Source organism: Lontra canadensis, unplaced genomic scaffold, assembly GCF_010015895.1.
Source record: "Lontra canadensis isolate GAN:19392208 unplaced genomic scaffold, GSC_riverotter_1.0 scaffold13, whole genome shotgun sequence".
Taxonomy (NCBI): Eukaryota; Metazoa; Chordata; class Mammalia; order Carnivora; family Mustelidae; genus Lontra; species Lontra canadensis.
In genome coordinates, this window is record NW_022631007.1 from 28026511 (window position 1) to 28051351 (window position 24841).

At 34.3% G+C, this 24841-nt stretch overlaps 1 protein-coding gene and 1 long non-coding RNA gene across 2 annotated transcripts in view; one reads left to right on the forward strand and one right to left on the reverse strand.

Annotated features, from left to right (window-relative positions):
* BAZ2B (bromodomain adjacent to zinc finger domain 2B) overlaps positions 1-24841 on the reverse strand; it is a 303077-nt gene that overhangs the window by 193573 nt on the left and 84663 nt on the right. The window lies entirely within an intron of this gene.
* On the forward strand, positions 16439-24293 carry LOC116867903. Its single transcript, XR_004382687.1, has 3 exons — positions 16439-16468; positions 18468-18473; positions 23847-24293. It is a non-coding gene; the product is annotated as an uncharacterized LOC116867903 (long non-coding RNA).

Consider the following 24841-nt stretch of genomic DNA (forward strand, 5'->3'; position numbering starts at 1 on the left):
TCCCAGGGTCCTGGAATCAAGCCCTGCATAGGGCTCTCTGCTCAGCAGGGAGCCTGCTTCCCTTTCTCTCTCTCTGTCTGCCTCTCTGTCTACTTGTGGTCTCTGTCTATCATATAAATAAATAAAATAAAATTTTATTCTTTGGTGTTTTAAATCAAGAACACTGATAAAATTACATAGTTAAGCATTTTTTTCTCACTCAAATTGATCTTCCCCCAAATTGTTCTAATCGGTGAAACTAGATTTAATTAATAGGTGATCTTTAATTTAATTACTTTAGTTAATAGTATGCCTACTATATCCAAGACACTGGTAAATGCTATAAGGGCAATATAAATGAATGGACAAAATATTCTACTTATCAAACCCTGAAGGGTTTTTTGCTTTTGTTTTTGTTTTGTTTTTAAGGATTTTATTTATTTATTTGACAGAGAGAGAGATCACAAGTAGGCAGAGAGGCAAGCAGAGAGAGGGAGGGAAACAGGCTCCCTCCTGAGCAGAGAGCCCGATGCGGGGTTCAATCCCAGGACCCTGAGTTCATGGACCCAGCCGAAGGTAGAGGCTTAACCCACTCAGCCACCCAGATACCCCAAACCCTAGAAGGGTTAAGGCAAATATATGGAATATAATAAGTGCCATAAAGCAATATAAGTATGGAAGCATAATTAACTGAGAACTTCAGAAAAGGCTTCATGAGAGGTGACATCTAAAGTAGACTCTGAAAAGTGTGTAGGATTTTGAAAGGCCAACATGGGCAGGTGGAGGAACTGGAAAAAATGGCATCATAAGTGGAAGGAAGACATATGCTGAGAGAAGCAGAAGCTGAAAAGCACTGTGCATATTTGAAGAATAGCTTGAGGCAGCTTGCAAGCTCCCTAACAAAAATCATGCGTTGTTCATTTATAGGAGTACCACCTACAGAACTCAAGTATTAACATACCTGGATAGCACTGTAAGAGCATTAAATACTTTTGAATGAATTAATAAATGAATGTAATCTACTGTGGCTAGTATATAAGGCATATATAGAAAAGAGTGGAAGATATGGCTGAAAAGGTAGTTTAGGACCTTATTGGAGACAACATTAAATACCATATTAAGTATTTAAATTTAACACTGCGGGGGCACCTGGGTGGCTCAGTGGGTTAAAGCCTCTGCCTTTGGCTCGGGTCGTGGTCCCAGGGTCCTGGGATCGAGCCCCGAGTCGGGCTCTCTGCTCAGCAGGGAGCCTGTTCCCCCCGCCCCGCCTGCCTCTCTGCCTACTTGTGATCTCTACCTGTCAAATAAATAAATAAAATATTTAATAAATAAATAAATAAATAAATAAAATAAATTTAACACTGCAAATAATAGTATTCTATTCTATAACTACTTGCATTAGAAATATTGATGTAAGAGGGTGACTGGCTGGCTCAGTTGGTGGAGTATATGACTCTTGATCTTGGGATTATGAGTTTGAGCCCCACACTGGGTGTAGAGATAACTTAAAAATAAAAATCTTAAAAAAACAAAAAAAAGAAATGTTGATTTAACAGCAGGAAGAGAGCTCCAATAGGGATACTACAATATTCAGTTTGCTGCAGTAGTTTAGCCAAGAGGTAAGGGACTAAAGTTGTGGCAGTAGAGTCAAATACAAAGATGAATATGAAATATAAAAAGAATCTTTTTTTTTAACTTTTGTGGTCAAAGTAGTGCAAGAAATTTAAAAAACTATATTATAGAAGTAAAATCTATTGGAGTTCATAACAGGTTCTTTACAGAGGGAGTGGGAAGGCAAAAGTTAAGGAAATCCAAAGGTTGGCAAGAATGTAGAGCAGGAAATCCCTTATGAACTGCTTGTATAAACTGGTATGACCACTGTGGAAAAAATGAAGCAATATATAGTAAAATCAAAGCTGTATTAGTCTATATCACAACAGTTCCACTGTACATATAGAACCCAGAAAAATTCTCATACATATGAGTAAGGAGACATATATAAAAACGTAAAATTATACTGCTATTTTTATAATGAAATATGGGAAAATGAATAAATTAAAAGGCTGTGGAATGTTTACATACTAAAATAGTATACAGCAGTTAAAACAAATGACCTAGAGCTACACATATTAACATAGATATATATCTCTAATATACAAACATTACCACTTGAGGGAAGCAAAGTTTTTGTTTACTTACTTCTATTTATCATTTTATAAAGACAGGACAATCCTAAATAAACCAGTTAAGAAAGGAGAAGATGGATATATTTTATGAATGATCAATGAAACAAGTCTCTAGAGAACAAAGGAAAGGAAAAAAAGTGAAAAAAAAAACATGAATAAACTCTAAGGTTTAATGTGGAGATGAAAGAGTTGTTTGTTTTTCCTAGGACTTATTATATAACTGGAAGTTTGTACTTTTTGACCACCTTCACTCATTCTGCCCACCCCCCACCTCTGGCAAATACCTCTGCCTAAACTACTGCAACAGGGTGAATATTAGAGTATCCCTATTGGAACTCTCTTCCTGCTCCAATTCATCCTATTAGATCAATATTTTTTTTAAGGATTTTTATTTTGAAGTAATCTCTCCACCCATTGTGGGGTTCGAACTCACAATCCCAAGATGAAGAGTCATATACACTACCAACTAAGCCAAATACCTCTAGTATCTATGAGTTCAATTTTTTGTTTCTTTTTGTGTTTTGGGGTTTTGTTTTGTTTTGTTTTTGTCTTTTGTTTTAGATTCCATATATAAATGAGATCATACAGTGTTGCGTTTCTTGTCTCATTTATTTCACTTAGCACAATACTCTCAAGGTCTATCCCTGTTCTTACAAATGACAGGATTTCCTTTTATGGCTGAATAATAGTTCATTTTATAAAAATACTGCATTATCTTTCCCATTCATCAATTGATGGACACTTAGGTTATTTCCATGTCTTGGCTATTGTAAGTAATGCTGCAAGGAACATGAGGCGGTGAGGTAAAGTTTTTCTTCAGAGATTAAAAACTTTTAATTTTGAAATAATTATGTATTTATAGAAGGTTGCAAAAATAGTACAGTGAAGTCCCATTTATTCATCACCCAGTCTCTACCAATGGTTATACTTTACATAACTATAGTGCAATATCAAAACCAGTAAACTAGCTACAATGTGTAAGTATGGTTCTCTCACTTCATCATATGTGTAGATTCATGTAAGCAGCACTGCAATCAAGGTACAGAACGATTCTATCACCACAAAGACCTCTCTCATGCTGCTCTTTTACAGTCACACCCAAACTCCTCTCCTCCACCATCCCTAAACCCTGGTAACCACTAATTTTGCCTTTATATAAATGGAATATTGAGATTGGCTTTTTCCACCCAACTAAAGACCCTTGAGGTCTATCCAACTGTTACATGTATCAATAATTGAAACCTTTTGTTGCTGAGTAGCATTGCACAAAATGGACACACCATAGTGTATTTAGCTATCCACTTACTGCAAGACATTTCAGTTGTTTTCAATTTTGGCTGTTACAAATAAAGCTGCTATGAACAAATATGTACATTTTGCTGGGATGAATGCTCAGGAGTGTGGTAGTTTGGTCACGTAATAAGGGTATGTTTAGTTTTTTGTTGTTTTGGTTTTGCTTCTTGGTTTGCTTTTTGTTTTTCTTTTCTTTTTTTTTTTTTGAGAAACTGCCAAACTCTTTCCCAGAATGGTTGTACTATTTTACACTCCCAGAAGCAATGTATAAAAGTTCCATTTCTCCACATCCTTGCCAGCATTTGATATATGTTCCTATCCTTTATTTTGGCTGTTCTGATGCATAACTAGCGATAGCTCATTTTTGCATTTCTTTGAGTGCTAGTGACGTTGAACGTCTCAACATGTATTCAACTGATATCTATACATTCTCTTTGGTGAATGTTTCTTCATCTCCTTGCCCATTTTCTTAACAGACTGTTGCATTTGAGAGTTTTTATATAACCAAGATATGAACATTTTGTCAGATATGTGGTTTTCAAATATTTTCTCCTACTATATAGCTTGTATTTTCATCACCTTCACAGCATCATTTGCAAAATGATAGGTTTTAATTTTTATAAAGTATAATTTACTCATATTCACTGATTTTTTTCTTTTATGGACTATGCTTTTTGTGTCATGTTTAAGAACCCTTCACCAAATTATGTCCCACATATTTTCCCTTATGTTTCCTTCTGAAATTTTTATGTATTATATTTAATTTTACAATCAAAGCAGATTTTGAACTAAGAAAAGGGGAAATTGATAAATCTCATAAATCAAAAGATCTTCAATTAGTAGAGTTAATTTCAACATTTATTTAGTATTCACTTATAAGTAGGAAGCACTTAAGATAGCTACAAGGTATAGAATATAGAGAGTGAAAAAAACACATATTTTTATTTTATTCTTTTTCAGTGCTTTCACAGAACTCTACTTCAGTGCACCTGACTTAGCCAGCAAGAACTTAAGAGTGTTCTTGGGGAAAATTACATCTGTTCTAAAACCTAAGAGTAGAATTAGGCTAGTCACAGGAGGAAGGCTGTGCAAGGAAGAAATAATAGAGTAAACAAGGCAAAATAACAAAACCACTGCGTGCTTAAGCTAGTATACATGGTCTTACAGTTGGAGAGTCCTAAGTATGAGAGATTTAGGCCAAATTCTGGGTGTAGGCAGGAGACAGATTATGGAACATTTCATATGCCATGCAAATGAGATTAAATTTTATTCTGTGTAATGGCAAGCTAGTAAATTATTTTAAGTAGATGAATAATCTAGTTAGATTTGTGATGTCAATTAAATTGTCACTGAGAGGATGATGAATTTGGACACAGCAAAACTAAGGGCAGAGCCACCAGTTGGGAGGCTACAGTGACAGCCCAAGTAAGGCATGATGCAAACCTACATAAAAATTTAGGCATTATGAATAGAGAAGAAAGGATGGATTTGAGAAATATTTAAAAGAAAAAAAAAAGAAATGAAGTCTTTGCTGAAAAAGAAGGCAAGGAAAGGTGTTGGCTTAAGGTGAATAGAGAAGTTATAAAATAGCATTTGTAGAAAATCCTTTTATTAACCTTTAGCTAACCTGTAGTCTTGGATAACAGAGTATTTACCAGAGCAATGATAAACACAAGTCCCATAAAATGCTCTTTGAAGAAAGAGTCAAACAAGTTAGAGATTCACAAAATTTATTAGCACATTAAAAGATGCACAGAAACGGTAGGTAAACAAATCTTGTCATTCTGTTCAACATTAACCTTATGTTTCCTAAACTTATTTGACCATGGAATTTTTTTGTTTTTTTCATTCAATACTCACTCCATACAGCCAATGCTCTACTAAGACTACTTTGGGGACTCCTGGTTTAGCAACAATGTGGGCTTTGGTTAAGCTTAGAACATAATTTTCTTAAATCGTCTCTTAAAAAAAAATTAAATCTTAAATGTAGGTTTATGTGAAATTTCTACAACTTCATTTATCACTCTCCATTGCTCATTCCACTTCAGTCATGCTGGTTTTCTTATTGTTCTTCAATAATGTCAAGCATAGTCTTTATTAATGTCTTTACATTTACTTCTTTCCTTGGGATAGTCCTCACCCAGATACAAGTGTCACTTGTTCTAACTTGTTTTCTTAAGATCTTAAACTGTTATCTTATTAAACAGGCCTCCACTGACCACCTGTAAAAAATATTAATTCCACAGTCCTTTCACTCACAACCCTTAATTGGCTCGATCTCTCTTGAGTGTTGGTTGCCATCTAACATACTGAATATCAATTTATTAAGTATTATCTCTTTTGCTCACAGGCTGTAAGCCCCATGAGTGTAGAGTCTGTTTTGTTTACTGCCTTATCCCCAGCACTTGCATGTACTAAGCAGTCAATAAGTAACTGTTGAATAATTTAGTAATCATTACCTAACTTCTTTCTGAGGTTATAAAGTAAATAATGGGGGCACCTGGCTGGCTCAGTCTGTAGAGCAGACAACTCTTGATCTCAGGGCTGTGAGTTCGAGCTCCATGTTACTTAAAAAAATAGTAATAAAATAAAATAAAATAAAATAATAAAATAAAGTAGATAATTGGTGACATGGCTACATATCAACATGCCCATTAAGAGGAATAGTATTCTCCTTTATTTATTTATTTTTTATTTATTTATAAAAATATTAACAATTAATATTTTTATGCCCACATTCTATCTATTAAGGTTTGATCAGTTTTATCCAAACAAAACTTATACACAAAACCAAAAATTTCTTCAAGATTCTGGAAGGTTTCAACACTAACTTTTTAAATCTGTCTCCTAATCAAAAACATTTGTAAAATTGTTGTATAATTTCATCTTTAGAAAATGCACAGGCATCACTCTGTATAATTATTGTCAAATTTCTCTTGAACTGTGCTTCTTTAGATACTGGCTTACAAAAGACTCCAACTGGAAGCACCTGAATGTAGCAACCTTGACCCTCTAAAGCAAAGGGTCCTCTTCTTTGGTGATGGACAATGATTCCTTTCTATAACTTCAGCAGTTGTCAAATGCTTTAGTAGATTAGTTGTGTAATGCTTCCACTTTCAGTTTGAGTCATGATGTACTCTTTAACATAGGTCACCTGTTGAGCTGAACACACTCTGGATGATAATATACTCTTATGATGGAGACCTATATTCCACTAAAAATTAAAAGAAATTCTCACTGATACATACAGCATTTTTTCAAAATATCTCACTATAGGAGCACCTGGGTGGCTCAGTTGTTACGTGTTTGCCTTTGGCTCAGGTCATGATCCCAGAGTCCCGGGATCAAGCCCTACATCGGGCTCCCTGCTCCACAAGAAGCCTGCTTCTCCCTCTCCCATTCCCCCTGCTTGTGTTCCTCTCTAGCTATGTCTCTCTCTGTCAAATAAATAAATAAAAATCTTTAGAAAAATAAATAAATAAAAAATAGCCTGGAATGACAATTTCCTTTAAAACAAAACAAAACAAAACATCTCACTATATAACCCTTAAATATTTTAATATTTAATGTAATATTCCTATTTTAATGTGAAATGCAATATTTCTAAAAGAACAGACTTTTAGAACTACTCAAATAAGTCAACACAATATATATATATATTTGAATTGGTTCTAATTTAAACAAAATATTATTTAAGTATATTCTTATTAAGGACTAAGAAGAAAGTTCATGCAAATATAACTTTATAACCCAGGTATAAACTCTCCATTCAACAAAAATTTTTCTATACTGTAATCTAGTAATGACAAACTAAAATAAAAAAACTTGAATTCTTTTAAATAAAAGTATGTGCAATTGAATAGTAAATAAAAGTCTCTAAAATTATATACTCTTATGCTGTAAGTAGGTATATGTTGTGAACTTCTAAGTTTTCTTCAAAGACAATAGTTTCTTTTACCTTTATAACAAAAGATATTTTATACGTATAACAAGAAATAATCTAACAATTACCTAGTGTTTTTCATGTACTAATTTAGTTACCTTGGTTAAATCAGTCTCTGGGACTTGGTCTCTTCATCTGTAAAATGAGGGAGTTTGTCTAGGATTTTTCATATACTTTCTAGCTTTAATATTCTGTGATTCCAAAAAATTAATTTTTCCCTGTTAAACTCTACTGTTTTTCCTCTGGTAAACTCACTGAGAAATACTTCTGATACCAAGAAATGCACGTTCCTTTAAAAGCTTATTTCTTTAAAAACTAGATAATAAAACATATTTATGTCTCTCTATAATTAAACACCTCAATTTGTACTGAAATATGATAAGTACTATTTATCTACTTTAGGTGAATAAAAGCTGAGGACAATTTATTAGAGCATAAGAAAGACTCCTGAATACTAGAAGGTCACAGCCTGTGTGCTGAGCTGCTAGCAAAATATCTATGATGTTCCAAAGCTGCCATTTTTCTTCCTTGACAAAGACTCCATCTGCCACTGAGCCATTTACAGCCTCCAAGTCAGAATATCAATGATTTCCAACCATTCTGCAAGCCTGCTTTCACCTTGACATCACCTCTGTAAGCCATCTAAAGCAGCTGATACATATATCCCCAACTATAAGCACGAAGCCCATGCTTTATTCACCTAATAGATATTTAAGCTTCCCTCTAAGGTACAGTTTTTATTCATGCTGAGTTGAAAAGAATTTTAAAGTGTATATATTTGCTGTAATTCTTATTGCTTTACTTACATGCTCTAAATCAAATATATAGATAAAACTTTAAAACCTGAAAAGACTGTACCACATAGTGTTCAGTAATGGCTTAATAACTAAGACAACAAAACTACATCATATTTATACATAATACAATCTGCTAGAAAATTATTGCATATAAAATACTTCCTTAGAAATTGGAAACATTAAAGCAATGAAGAAATGTTGGTAAAATTTCTAGTTTTGTACTTAAATCAATGTTCTTAATATTGTAACAAGTGAAACCCATCTACCTTGCCATAGAAGAGAGCCAGAGACATTTTCAATTATATTTTTGTTAATTCCTACTATTTTTTGTTTGTTAAAGTATTAGAAATAGATCCAAACTTCCAAGAACTATTAAAAACTCTTCTTTCATCTCTTTTAAATAAAAGCAGTATAATCCTTGGTCATTAGTATTTATAAAAATGGAAATTACCTTATTTAAAATACTAATTTTATCTGAAAGCAATTCTCTATAAAATAAAACATTCAGTCAAGACCTATTATATGCAAAACATTAAGGGGACTACAAAAAAATTTAAAACAAGATTCTTGGCTTCATGTAGCAGAAATTATACATGAACTCATGAAAAAGCACCAAAAAGACAAGGCACTTTACAGTGAAAGGAAGAGAGTTACACAGGAAGGAATTCTGGATTACAGGTTAGGAGACTGGAGTCTAATTATATCTCTACTCTGAACCTCCCAAAGGTTTATGTTAGCCATTTAACTCTAGGAAAACTATTCACCCAAATATAAAGTGAGGTGACTAGAATAGGTGACATCTAAAGTCTCTTCTTGCTGTAGCACTCTATTATAGGATACCATGAGTCTAGATGTCAAATGATTACAGACACTAACTGACCCTAGATTTTAAGTGGCACCTCATTTAGGTAGATGTAGCCTGTATTAAAAAGGAAATGAGATTTGGGCTTGTCTTGAAGGATGTCTAAGATTTGAATATATATGTAGAAGTAGAAAAAGAATATTCTCAAAAAAGGGAATAGCATAAATAAAAGTGTGGAAAAAGGAATCATGATTTCGTATGTGTTTCTGTGGCAATGTTATCCACAATGTGTGAGAAGAGGAAACATGATACTGGAGACAGAGAAACTAGAGAAACATCTAAACATGACCTAATAGGGTGGTGGTGGGAATGAAAGGAAAACAAAGAAGGCAAAAGGATGCAAAAGATAATGAAGCCTGAACCCAGGCACTTCTAAGTTTTGATCTAGAGCCAGAAGAAGGAGAGCAATCCAACATGATACCAGGATTCATATACGATGTGGAAAATGGTGATACTATTAACAGAAAGAGGCCTGAAATGTGATCCTCTTTCTAAAATAACATGAAAAAAAAATAGAATACATTAAAAAGAAATAAAGTCATCTAATTTAAAGAAAAAGAACACTGAACTGGAAATTAGACACTGATGCTGGACTCTGCCATGAACTGGCTGTGTAACATAGAGCCCGTTGCTCTAAGGTTTGGTTTTACAAAATGAAAGTATTAGACTTAATTTGATTTGAAGATTCTTTTCAGTTTTATATGTAACATGCAATTTAATTTCTGAACAAATTTGAAGTTGTAGAGGCAAGTGATCTCTTGAAGTAGTCTTAATCCGGACTGATTGAAGATTTAGCACTTTTTGTACATATGAAAAGTTAAGAAACACAAAGTACTTCATCCAAAAATAAGAAGTATGGTTATTTTCACCTAAAGGGTACAACCTCAAACACAACTGCCAAAAAACTAAAGACAGAAGATGCAATTTCAGAATTAACTCTGTATTGCTGATCCTGCATTAATCATTGGCTAATTCATTAAATACCTGTTACTAGGAACTAAGGGAAAGGCAAAAGAAGATACAGTTTCCATGTTTAAGCATATAATAACTTTATTAGTGAGATAAAATGAACATAGATGAAACAATAAAAAATTGCCTTTTGATATAGACTAATCCACCAAAAAATTCATTCCTTACTATGAGTTCAAAGGGGAGATGAATCCTGAAGCATAAACTGAAAAACGTAATGGATATGAGATTTGGTTAAAGAAGAAAATACTTTTAGAGTGTTTCCTTCAACAAGAAAGGCCATAATCAAATTAAAATTTTATTCATATTTCACAGTTTTTTCCCACAATGATTATTTTTAATTTCAAGAAAAACTTCCTACTTATTATGATATAATGATTCAAAATATATGGAGAATTTATGAAGTGTGTTCCTACAAGGATGTGTCAAACAAACAAAAAACAAGACAATTTTTTTCCGAGTATTAAACTATAATCTAAATCATATTCTAAAATACTCTGTATTCCACAACTAATTTTAAAATTAACTAACAACTTTAAATTCTTTTGGGAAAATAGTTAAATTTAACAAACATACAAAAGAGGGAAGTTAACTTCTAGTAACTCCACTTGCTTTTACCATTAAGTATGCTTACAATAAATAATTAAAACAACATATCAGAACTTATTACTCATTTTTTAAAGTTTCATTTATTTAAGTAATCTCTACAGCCAACTTGGGTTTCAAAAGCATGATCCTAAGATCAAAAGTCCCAGGCTCCTCTAACTGAGCCAGTCAGATGCCCCAAACCTTATCACTCCTAATTCTCAATACTTAACACTATAAACAGTTGTACTACAATATAATTGCAGGTACTGCACACATTAGAATATGGTAAATTTTTCTTCTTTGGCAAAAATACTTCCATGTACTCACAGACTTTGATCTCCAAAATGACTTCTTTCTTTTAAAATATAGCTTTTTTTAACTTGAAGAGTATGAGGACTAAAAGGCAACTTTCTTTTAATTTGCCTAGTAAGTCCAATATTCAGTATACAAAAATGACCACAGTACAATGCTTAAAATAAGACAAAGAATACGGGTTAAAAATAATTCGAGTGTTTCCTCTGAAAATGCAAGTACAATTTCAGATAATAATGAGCCAAGTTCGGGGTGTCTGGGTGGCTAAGTCAGTTAAGTGGCTGACTCCTGATTTCGGCTCTGGTCACGGTCTCAGGGTAGTGAGATCCAGCCCCGCATCAGGCTCCATGCTCAGCATGGAGTCTGCTTCTCCCTTTCCGACTTCTCATCCCTCTGCTTGTGCTCGCTTTCTCTCTCTCTCTCTCTCAAATAAATAAAGTCTTTTAAAAAATAAAATAAAAATAAGAAAATGATAAACCCAGCTCTCTTCAAAGATATGAACATTCTCTTTTCATTACTAACATTTAACTAAAATAAATCAATTATTTTTCCACCTCTCCAAGTAAATGTCATAGTAAGAAGTGGCCTAGAGTTAGTGCAATTGTCCAGTAGATTCTTTAGTAAATGCTGATCATATCTTTGTGGCAAAGGAATAAATGAGTTACTGCTGCTATAGTGATTTGATAATTGTTTTAGTCTCCCAGTCTTCATATATTAATCCTTCTTTAAATAGCGCGGTAGAAAAGAACAATTAATAGAAAGTAACTGGCTCACCATGTGGGTAAAGTCATATACAAATTTGCTGGCCACATAAGCAAATATCTACACAAAGACATTAAAAATCCACTCGATCCAACAAACTGAAACTAGAAACAAGTCTGAGGGCTTAATTTCTAATACTGTAAACAGACATATGTGAATAAGGCAGTTATGTCCACAAAGAGCTTAAAATTGAATACTATAAGTTGAAACTTCTCAAGGGGTTTCACAAACTGTTTCGAATTGTTTGTATTTTTAAATGAGGTAATAGCATGTTTAAGTCTCTTTATAATAACAAATAATAAATAGAATAACAAAATAACAAAGATAAAATAATAATATAATAATAAAATAGCATAATAACATAACATAGTAAGCAAACACAAATAGGCTGACAACCTTAAATGTGTGGTATTAAGTGACAATCTGATGAGTGTGCATGATATTCAATCCCTGTATCACACAGCTGAACACTGATACAGTTCCTATGATGGTTCTGATACTTTTTTTTACTTTTTTTTTTGTTAAAAAACAGAAGCATGAGGTGCATTAGTAGGGAAATGAGCTAATGAGGACATAAAGTGACAATTCAGCAAAAAAGAAAAGATAATCCCACTTATATTAGGTATTTGGAGTAGTCAAATTCACAAAAACAGCAAGTAGAATGGTGGTTGCCAAGGAATGGAGGGAGGAGGGAAATGGAAGCTTGTTTAATGGGTATAGAGTTTCAGTTCTGCAAAATGAAAAAGTTCTGGAAACTGGTTGCACAACAATGTGAATATATTTAGCACTACTGAACTGTACAATTAGAAATGTTAGTATGGCAAATTTTGTGTTAAAAAAGATGCCTTTAGGTACTTAAATAGAGATGCCTAGACTTGAAAGTTGATAAAGTATGCCTTACATAATGAAAAATATAATAAGATTGTGTCCCTTGCAAAACTGAAAAAAAATTGTCTTTATATACTGAAAGATTATCAAAGACTAAATTCAAGTGAGGATATTGTACTTGTTAATGTACCCATCAAATATATAAAATTTTTACTGAAAATCAACTTATTAAAAGTTATGCAAAACTGACTAGAGATTATATTTCCTGAAGAGCTCCATAAGATTATACATTATTAGATAAAGGTTTAGGATTTTAAAAATCTTAAAAATGATGTAAGCAAGCAAATTACAAACAACTAGATGGAATAATAAAAGTGTAATCAGGTTTTCCATTCTAGAGAGTAGCACAGTGAAAGAACTGATGTTTTAATCAATTTGGAAATGTAAGAAAAATCTTACTGGAGAAGGAACTTAAATTTTAAGAATAAATAGTTCAACATAAGAAAATCAATTGATATAACATACAACATTGGTAGAATGAACGAGGGGAAATCACATGAATATTTCAAATGACCCAGAACTAACGTTTGAGAAAATCCATCACTCTTTCATAATTAAAAAAAATATTCAGAAAACTAAGAATATAGAGGAACGTCCTCAACATGAAAATGGAATTCTGAAAAACCTACAGCCAATATCAAACTAAATGGTGAAAGACTAAAAGCCTTCCTCCTAAGATCAGGAAGAAGACAAGAATGACTGTTTTCACCACTGGTAGTTCTAGCCAGAGTAATTAGGCAAAAAAAGAAAGAGACAGAGAAAGGGAGGGAAGGAGGGAAAGGGAGGGAGGAAGAAAAGAAGGAAGGGACATCCAAATTGGAAAGTAAAGCTATCTCTACTTGCAGATGACATGATCCCAAAGATCAAAAAACCCTGTCCAGCACTAATAAACAAATTCAACAAAGCTGCAGAGTACAAGGTGAATACACACGCATGCACACACACACATACACACAAAATCAGCCATGTTCTATACACCAAAAATGAACAATCCAAAAAAGAAATTAAGAAAACAATTTCATTTACAATAGCATCCAAAAGAACAAAATACCTAGGAACAAATTTAACAAAGGAGGTGAAAGATCTATACACTGAAAACAACAAAGCACTGCTAAAAAAAAATTAAAGATGACCTGAATAAATGTAAAGACATCCAATGCTCATGAATTTTAAAACCAGTATTTTAAAGATGGCAATGCTACCTGAGATGGTGTACAGATTCAATGCAGTTACTATCAGAACTCCAACAGCTTTTTTTCTTTATAGAAATAGAAAAGTTAATCCTCAAATTTATGTGGAATTGCAAGTGGCCCCAAATAACCAAAATAATATTTAAAAAGAAGAACAAAGTTAGAGGACCCACACTTCCCAATTTCAAAACTTACTACAATGCTACAGCAATCAAAACAGTGTGGCACTGGTGTGAGGGCAAACATATACAACCAATGATACAGAACTGATAGTACAGAAATTAAATACAGACATCTATGGCCACCTGAGTGTTGATAAGAACACCAAGACCATTCACTGGAAGAAAGAAGAGTGTCTTCAATAAATGGTGCTGGGAAAAGTGGATATCTACATGCGAAAGAACTAAGATGGACTCCTACCTCACAATATACATGAAAATTTACTCAAAAAGGATGGGGGTGCCTGGCTGGTTCAGTTGGTAGAGCACAGGAGTCTTGATCTCAGGGTTGTTAAGTTTGAGCCCCATGTTGGTTGTAGATAGTCCTCAAAAATAAAATCTTAAGAAAATGGATCAACAACCTAAACTAAGTGAAATAATGAAACTGTTAGAATAAACACAGTGGTAAATCTTCATGAACTTGGTTTGGCAATATGATACCAAATAAATATGATACCAAAAGCACAAGCAACAAAGAAAAAAAAAACAGATCAACTGGATTTCAAAGAATTAAAATTTGGGAGATCAAAAGTATTATTAAGAAAGTGAAAAGACGGGGCACCTGGGTGGCTCAGTGGGTTAAAGCCTCTGCCTTCAGGTCAGGTCATGATCCCAGGGTCCTGGGATCAAGCCCCACATCAGGCTCTCTGCTTGGCAGGGAGCCTGCTTCCCTTCCTCTCTCTCTCTGCCTGCCTATCTGCCTACTTGTGATCTCTGTCAAATAAATAAATAAAATCTTAAAAAAAAAAAGTGAAAAGACACCTGGGTGGCTCAGTGGGTTAAAGCCTCTGCCTTCCGTTCAGGTCATGATCCCAGGGTCCTGGGATTGAGTCCTGCATCTGGCTCCCAACTCCACGGGGAGTCTGTTTCTCCCTCTGATCTTCCCCCTCTCATGCTCTGTCTCACTCTCTCTCTCAAATAAATAAATAGAATCTTAAAAAAAAAAAAAAGTGAAAAGACAATCTACAGAATAGGAGAAAATATTTGCAAATCATGTATCTGGTAAAGGTTTAATATCCAAAATATATAAAGAAGTCTTACAACTCAGCAACACAAAGACAAGAAACCAATTTAAAAATGAGCAAAAGATTTGAATATACATCCAAAGAAGATATATAAATGGCCAATAACCACTTGAAAAGGCACCCAAAATCATTAGCAAAGTATGAAATGCAAATCCAAGGAACAATGAAGTACCACTTCATGCCCACTACTATAGCTATAATACTAAAAAAAAATAAATAAACAAATAAAAATAATAAATATTAACAAAGGAAATGAAGAATTTGGAAATATTATACATTGCTGGTGGGAAAGCAAAATGATTCAGCCGCTGGAAAAAATAGTTCGGTGGTTTCTCCAACAGTTAAACATAGAATTAACATCTAACCCAGCAATTGCATTCCTAGGTACATAATCAAAAGAACTAAAAACAGGTAGTCAAGCAAGTACAAGTACACATATGTTCATAGCAGCGTGACTCACAATGTCAAAATTGGCAACAACTCAGATGTCCATCAATGGATGGATAGACAAACTGTGGTATACACATACAGTGAGATACTATTCCGATAGAAGTAAGAATGAAATACTGAAAAAAAAAAAAGTGAAATACTGATACCCGTTACAAGGTAGATGAACCTCCAAAACAAATGAATGAAGGCAGAAACATATATGAAGTTTTCATATATGTGCTATTCCAGCTATATTAATCTTCAAAATAGGTAAATTCATAGAGACAGGATTCAACATGATGAATATACTAGATTTTTCACTTTTAAATGGTAAATTTTATGTCATATGAATTTCACCTCAATAAAAAGAAAGCTTAAAAAAAAATCAAATAGGACTTGATCAAGTTCTTTTTCAATGAGAAAAGAGAGGTACACCAGGGTTTAGAACATTTAAAAACTGCAAAATGTCTTTTGTATGAGGGAAAAAAATTTGTAATTACTTATTATAGAGATCCTCCCTCAACGTTTTTCTTCTCTTCTCTTACACCCTTCCCCCATCTCTTCCTCCCTCCCCCCATATATAAATAATATATATTATATATAATTATTAGAGAAATACATATTTTTCTCCTATCATCAGACTATGCCTTCCGTTTTGGTCCTATATAATTTCCATCCTGTTTTCTACTTCCTCTTATTATTTTTTATGAGATGGCCTCAATGTTATCTTCTAATCCTTCTAAGTAAGCTTTTCATTTGATATTTTAATTTCTAAGAGCTTTCTGGGTTTTGCCCACTCATTTTTTATAGCAAAATCTTTTCTTTTTTTTTTTGTAAGATTTTATTTATTTATTTGTCAGAGAGAGAGGGAGAGAGCGCGAGCATAGGCAGACAGAATGGCAGGCAGAGGCAGAGGGAGAAGCAGGCTCCCCGCCAAGCAAGGAGCCCGATGTGGGACTCGATCCCAGGACGCTGGGATCATGACCTGAGCGTAAGGCAGCTGCTTAACCAACTGAGCCACCCAGGCGTCCCTATAGCAAAATCTTGCGACATTGACACATCACATTGTCTTCTCCTACTTCTCTAAAGATATTAATCATACTAATTATTTAAGTCTCTTCCTCTTGTAGAGCCTCTGTTTCCTCTATTATTTTTTTTCCTATGTATCTGTTTAGGTGTTTGTTATTTCTAATACAGGCTTTCCTCAAATGTCTCATGACCCTTGCATATCCACTCATATTATAGAATGGAAGATTAAAAACTCAATTGGAAATTTTGTCAACTTGTGTGAGGCTTGTTAACCTTGGATTTCACCTAAGCCATTTCACTTGGGAATGTCTTTGATGTTTTTATCATTAGGTTTTTCTTCAAGAGCCAAGTTACCAAAGGCGACTGGGAGATCACAATATTCAGTGTACAACAGTCTTCGCTCAAACCCCATCGTCCTTTGATGTCCTTGCCCACAAAGGTGTTTCATTTATGTAAAGTCCAAAGACCCTCAATTTTATCCACTCCAGAGGATAAACCTCCAGTCTTTCTACAGAATGAAGGAGTTATCCGACTGTGTTAAGTACAGGAGATCTGAGGAATATAACTGGTTAAACAGACTTTTTATTTATTTATTTATTTATTTATTTGACACAGAGAGAGGAGAGAGCAAGCACAGCAGAGGGAGCAGCAGGCAGAGGGAGTTGCAGGCTCCCTGATGAGCAAGAAGCCCAAAGTGGGGCTCCATCCCAGGACCCTGGAATCATGACCTGAGTCCAGGGCAGACACTTAAGTGCTTAACTGACTGAGCCACACAGGCGCCTTGGACTTTTATGTTTAATGAATGTTTAATAAACATTTTACATTTTCATACGTCTTTGTCTCTAAAGATTCACCTGTACCTATGAATGGTCCCCCACCACTGTTGCTGCCTCTTCCAGAGATACCTGGAATTGATCACTCCTGAGTCCTCAAGGATTTCAAAGGTATAAACTGCATTTCTTCCTACCTCTCCTCATTGTAAACTAATTATTCAGTTCTCTCATTCTTCTAAATTGGTTACTACTCATATGTCTACTCTCCAGCTTCCAGAATTTTGTTGCTATTCATCCCTCTCCTAATTCTTTGTTTATGTTTTCTTAAAAATGCATTTTTCTATCAAATGAGTGGGCCTTCAGCAAATAGCCAAAACTAAATATATATGTTCAAGCTACCTACTGTTTTCTTCCCTCAGTCTCAGGAATTTTTTTCTACATTAAAAATCATCTTTGGGGCACCTGGGTGGCTCAGTGGGTTAAAGCCTCTGCCTTTGGCTCAGGTCATGATCCCAGGGTCCTGGGATTGAGCCCCACATCAGGCTCTCTGCTCAGCGGGGAGCCTGCCCACTCACCCCCCCACCGCTGCCTGCCTCTCTGCCTACTTTTGATCTCTGTCTGTCAAATAAATAAATAAAATCTTAAAAAAAAATCATCTTTTATTGGAAGACGCTAGTTTCAGGGATAATTACTCTGGTGCAATTAACTTTAAAGGTCATTTTTTATTATATAAAGGCTGGCTACCCTTTCTTGAAATTCTGCTGTATTTTTCTTTTACCTTCTCTTTTTATATTCACTCTGTACAACACCACACTCTTTTTTGGCTGAATACTTAACTGCTAAGGAGGAAATAACACCCCCTCCTTCAGTTCCTTCAATTCTCTCAGCATACTTATGTTCTAAATTATACTGTGCTGCTTTCATTTCTCTTCATATCCCGACATAAGGGTACTCTACATTTGCTTGTAAGTTGGTACTTTCTCTTTGGGCATCTGCCTAGGTTTCACACAATTTTATTTTCTAAGATTCCTTCCTCTGATTCTTCACCAACAAACTTACAAAGCACATAGTTTTCTTCACTAGCGTCATGTTGCTCATTCCAGTTATACTGTCATTAATCGCATATCACTCTCACATATTTATTTCTGAGAGTGCCCACTTAATATTATGATAGGAAACATTACATATTTAGCTGGGATTTTGAGTGGGGGGGAAAGATCTAAGGTCCCAGTTGAAGATCATCAGAAGAGACTATCACCAGCTCAAAAATAAATTCCCTTTTTATAATCATACCTCCTCTCTCAAATACCCCCCTCAAATTTGCTAAGACACCTTCCTTCAAAACTTAGAAAATTTCATCTTCTTCCCACCTCATGTACAGTTACAAAAATGGAGGATAAAGGGTGAGAGAAAACAGGAGACGGAAAGGGCAGCAGTAAGAAAGAGCACCCTTAATGCTTTTTCACCCTCCACTGAGAAAAGAAATTTGACTTTCTCATATATACCAAATCAGGTACCACTTATTTATATTGCTATATGGCTGGAAGTCATAAACTCTTTCTAAAGATTTTTTTGTAGCATTAAGCATCACTGTTCAGATAGGGATACCTAGTCCCTACTATGCTTCAAAAAGCATAATGGGAAATCTCTGTAGAATGAAAATTTTTCATGAGGCCCTTCCATCCCTCAGCGATCACACCATTCTTTCTATATTCCAAAAACATGATATATATATAGCTATGATGGGACCAACCACATCTATAATGATGGGTTTGCATGTCTGTTTTTTCACTAGACCTTAAAATCCTAAAGAAAAAACTAGAAACAGTATATTTTCCATCTCTGGAAATTTACTAAGTAATTCAAAAGGCACAATGTAATATTTAGAGTCAAGGAATAATGTATATCCATGAATTTCTCTTTAAGATGATGGAAACTTCTTAATTCTGATAGCAATGGTATGTATAATTTAAGAATAAGAAAACAGAATACCTCCAAAGATATAAATCACAAAGAATTTATAATATTGTTTTAAAGCCATCAATGTACTAGACATGGCTTCCTCCTTAAAAGCCTCCAACAAGAGAAAAATTGAATATGGAACATTTTCAAATTAAACATGAGATGAAGGAAAATAAAATTAACTAACAACCATAAAAACTTCCAGGGACTTCTTTTCACATTAGAAAAAATTTCTAACCAGATTTAATGACATCTGCCTACCTCTACTCCCCAGTTTACAATATCCTAGCCTCAGCACTGTGATTCCTATTTCCTCAGATCCTTACATGGCTGGCTCCTTCTGGTGATGGTTTCTCAATATGAGTGTCGCCCCTCACAGAGGTCTTCCCCAAGTTTTATATGTATACTGCCCTCAATTCTACCCTGCCTCATATGTGCTATCGTATTTTCCTTAGTTTTCCCCCTCCTTAGGTGATTTATCAACTACTAAAAAATATTTTATATATTTATTTACTTCTGCTCTCTTACTAGAAAGTAAACTTGATCAAAGTAAACAGAAGGAAATTTGTCATACTGACTACAATATCTACAATAGCTAGACAGTAGAAGCATATAAGTCAGTGTTTCATAAATATTTGTTAAATAGATGAATAAATGAATGAATGCGAAGCATATAATATACTGATTGAATGAATGAATGGCTCACAATTCCCTTCTAAGGAATAGTTTCTCAGGGAGAATCTTGAGTACATCATTGACTTTAGAGAAGTATGAATTTGAATCGCAGTTACACAAATTACTAATTATGTCAGCTTGGAACAGTTACTTAGTATCAGTAAGTTTAAGATGAAATTATACTTGGAAACTGTCTGGCACACAATTAGCTTTCATTGTTAATTTTTCCTTAGAGGACAGGAGTTGAAAGTGGAAGAAATCATAGGAAGAGATCAAATATATTTTTGTTCTAATGGTCACTATTGAGCATCATGGGTTTGCCTGTTTACTGAGGAGCAGTAAGTCACAAGCAGAGCTAAAAAATTTTAATTTGACCATGACTGCACTCGGAATAAGTAAAATCACATCCCTCAAACATAGTTGGCATTTTGTTATCATCAGCTGAAATAATAATAAATTTTAGGTCACAGAAATTTCAAGCTTATAATTTCTTGACTATTTTTTAAACTTGTATTTATAAGAAATGTAGTAGTCAGGATATTAGATCAAGACATTCCTGAATTATGATCCTAGTTCTACCTCCTCATCACTGTATGAACTTAGGTGAGTTGCTCAACCTCGGTAAGCCTCTTGATCACTGTATGACCTCAGGGTGAGTTGCTCAACCTCGGTAAGCCTCAATTGAAATTGAGTTGTTGACAATTCAAACTTTAATTTATACTTCAAACAATTCTCATTGCTCTTAAGATAAAGGGGGGGGGGACACCTTATCTTTTTCTACAATGCCCTTTATCTATTGGTTGTTAATCTCAAATCAAAATCCTTGTTTTCAGCACTCTCTAGCTACATTGACCTTTTATTTTTTTTCCTTCAAAGCACTATGTTCCCTATCTATTTACCTATGTAGTTATCTTTATCCGAGTTTTTCTAGTTCTTCATATGGCTCTTCATTACTGTCTATGTCTTTTCATTTCAGCCTTAAGAACTCCTTTAATCATTTCTTGTAAGGCAGGTCTACTAGCAACAAATTCCCAGTCTTAAATATGCTCAAAGAGCTAACAAAGACCATGGACAAATAAGAAAAGGAAACCAGGAAAATAATGTATGAAAAAAATGAGAATGTCAATAAAGACAAAGAAATTATAAAGAGGAACCAAACAAAAATGCTGGAGTTAAAAGGTGCAATAAGTGAAATGAAAAAGTCACTAGATGGGTTCAAAGCGGATTAAATACAGCAGAAAGAACCAACAGACTTGAAGATGGGTCAATCCCCGTTATCTAGGCTAAGGAACAGAAAGAAAAAAGTATGGAGAAGTGAACAGATATATTGGGGTGTCTCAAAAGGAGAAGAGAAAAAGGGGCAGAAAAAATATTCGAAGAAATAATGGCTGAAAACCTCCCAAATTTGGGAAATAACATGAATCTACACATCCAAAGAAATCAATGCATTCCAAAAGGATAAGCACAGAGAGTATCACACTGAGACACAGTCAAGCAGTTGAAAGACAAAGACAAAAATAGAACCTTGAAAGCACCAAGAGAGAAGCAACTCATCATTTACAAGGACTCCTCAATAAAATTAATAGCCAATTTCTCATCAGAAAGCATGGAAGTCAGAGGCAGTGAGGTGATGTATTTAAAGTGCTAAAAGAAAAACAATTATCAACCAAGGATTCTATATCTGGCAAAACTCTATGTTGAAAATGAGGGAGAAATTAAAACATTCCCAAATAAATGAAGTCAATGAGATAAATATTAATAGCACCATAGCAAAAAAGTAGTATAGTAAAGACACAAGTCAAACTGAATGGGCTTTAACTCTGAACTTCATTTATTAATAACAATGTAACTCTGAGTAAATCTTTTAACCTCTCTATAGCTTGTTTCCTCTCTATAAAATGAGGATAATAACAATACTGCCCTGAAGTTAGAAGAATGAAAGAAGTTACAATAATAAACTCATAAAAGGGTGCCTGCCACATAATTAAGCACTCAACTGCTATCATCATCATCATCATCATTTTTATAGAAGTTCTAGAAATATTAGTTTTTATTCCCTTCAACTATCCATATTTCTGTAAAAGAAACACTGAATATAGAGAAAATATGACAAAATAGTGAATTTTTTATAGAATTGTGTATTCATAAAATCACAGGTTATATTTTATGTCTAATAAATGGTATTGAACTAAAAGTTTTGTCACCCCTTTAAGCAGAGACCAAGTTTTAAAAAAATGATTGGTGAAAGCAGTTTTTTTTTCTCAAGCCTCTGCCATAGATGCTTATGCCTTTAGGTATAGACTGGTGCTTTTAACCTTAAACAGCTCAACACTTCTATCATAGCTACAATGCTTTCTAACATAATTCCTTAATATTAAATATTGAATCAGTATACACATTTCTTTGTCTTGTAATATTTTTAAACTATTTGAGTTTAGACTCAAATATGACATAGACATTAGAATAGTCTGATATGTCCCTTAAGTCTCTTTTAATCTGTAACTGTTCTGACCACATGCCCATGCCATTAACATTTTTAGTTGAAGAAAATAGGTCTTCTGTCTTTTAGAATTTCCCAGGATGGACCTTCCTAATTTTATCCCCTGGTATCATTTAATATGTACCTCTATCCTTATTATTTCTTCTAAATTAGTCTTGACCATGTTTAATAATTTTTATTTTGTTTTCATTTGGATGGACAGCTTCATAATAGTGGTGTGTTAGCAAATACATGTCTTTCTTACATAAAACAGGAGTGATAAGTAAAGTTGTTAGGAAGAGTGAATGAATTTACAAATCAAATCCTTAGATTAGTACCTGGCACACAGCAAGCACCCCATAAACACTGGCTCTTTTATTACACAGCATGCAGTGATTTGATATCAGACCAGATGAGAACTTTTGAAGAAGTAGTTAAAGATAACCAATATTTCTGGCTTCGGTGGCGAGGGAGTGGATATTGATAACATTGACCAATACAGGAAATACAGAAAGAGGAAAAGGTTTCTGGGAAATGGGAAGAGAATGTGTTCAAGTTTAGATATGCTGAGTATAGTGCTATGGGATAGCAATGTACCAATGTCACACCTAGAACTGCAAACAAGGATTCTAAAATTTAAAAGACTGTGGACAGGAAAAAAGATAAAATGTTGAGAGGAAAGGGAGCTCAGTGAAGGTCAGAGTTGTCACAGAAGACTACAAGACTACTCTTAGATGAATTGGCACTGGATAAAGAGGTAACAACATTTCAAGCAAAAGAAATGATGCATGGAAAAAGACACAGAATCATCACTCTATGTTCTGGTTGTAAGAATGTTCTAACTAGGGCCCCTTGGGTGGCTTAGTAGGTTGAGCATCTGACTCTGCTCAGGTCATGTGTCCGGCTCTGCTGAGCGGGAAGCCTGCTTGAGATTCTCTATCCATCTCCCTCTGCCCCTCCTTCCCTGAACTCTCTTTCCTCTCTCTCTGTCTCTCTCTCTCTCCCTAAAATAAATAAATACATCTCTCCTTTAAAAAAAGAATGTTCTAGGGAAAAAAATAAATGGTCTGACCAGAAAAAAGTCTGTGTGTTGGAAAGTTACATATATAGGACAAAGCTAACTTTGAATGGTTTTGAAATTTAGGAATAGGTAATTCAATCTGAGTAGGAAACTTCTTAAGATATTTAGTAAGATAACTAAACTCCATGGTGTGGCAACATCATGCAAAAATCTGTTATAATAGAATTAGAAAGTAGAAGACATGGACTTACAATATTACTCTAGAGGATTTAAAATTATGCCAGTTTTAATTCCACCTAAGCTAAAGAGAACCCTCTCTAGGCCCTGTGGCTCCAGGCAGTACCCCAAAAGTGGAAGATGGTGTCTTTAGTGAATTCCCATATTCCTTTCCATTCAATTCTTTTTTTTAATTTAATTTAATCTAGCCTGCCATGTAATCTTTCATTCTCCCCCCACTAACCTAAAGATCCTTTACCAATTTCAAGTAATTCATACAATATGGTAAGTGGTCAAAATCCTAGGGGATATTTAATTTAAAAAGAATTTCCTAACCTGTATGAATTTCAAATTGTTGAAGTGTATATTCTCTTTATGTTTTCTATGTATTTGTCCATTCTGGTCATTATCACACTAAGACACACCAGCACATGACGGTTTATTGAATAAATTTCTGCTGTGCCACTATTGGATACAAAGCATTCAAACAGACTCTAAGAGAACTGTAAAAATGAATAAAATATAATCTATGCCGTTACTAGATGGTAAAGACTTTACAGTCTAACAGGTGAAGTAGCCAAACACACAACTCATCTCATAAGGCAGATAAGAGCTTTATAAGAATGTTTCTGAAACTTATGTATAGACCCTTACAAATGGAGAAAAAATGTCTTGTGAACACATGGGTAGACTGAAATTAATTATTATATTACTGAAATACATAGAAAAGGTAAAACTAAGGATAAGGAGAAACTCTTTCTGCTATTAGATCTAATTCAACATACTACCAAAACATATTTACAAAGTTTGCACATAAAAGCTACAAAACCAGGAGTGCCTGGGTGGCCCAGTTGGTTAAGCATTCAACTCTTGATTTTGGCTCATATCATGATCTTAGGGTTGTGAGACTGAGCGCCCAGTCAGGCTCCACACCGGGCATGGAGCCTACTTAAGATTCTCTCTCTCTTTCCCTCTGCCCATCCCACCTGCACATGCTGTCCCCATCTCTCCCCACCCCACCAAAAAGCCACAAAACTAACATATTTCAAACTGCTACCATACAATGTTTTTGCTAAAATGAAAGATTGCTACTTCCCCATTATTTTCCAGTTACATTTGAGTTTGGAAAGCCTATCTTATAATCTAGTGTTCCCTGGACAATTTAATATTGCCACCATTTCTTTCTACTCAAACTACTACACAGCTTTAATTTAGTTCACTCTGATGTCATCTGGCCTTCACTTG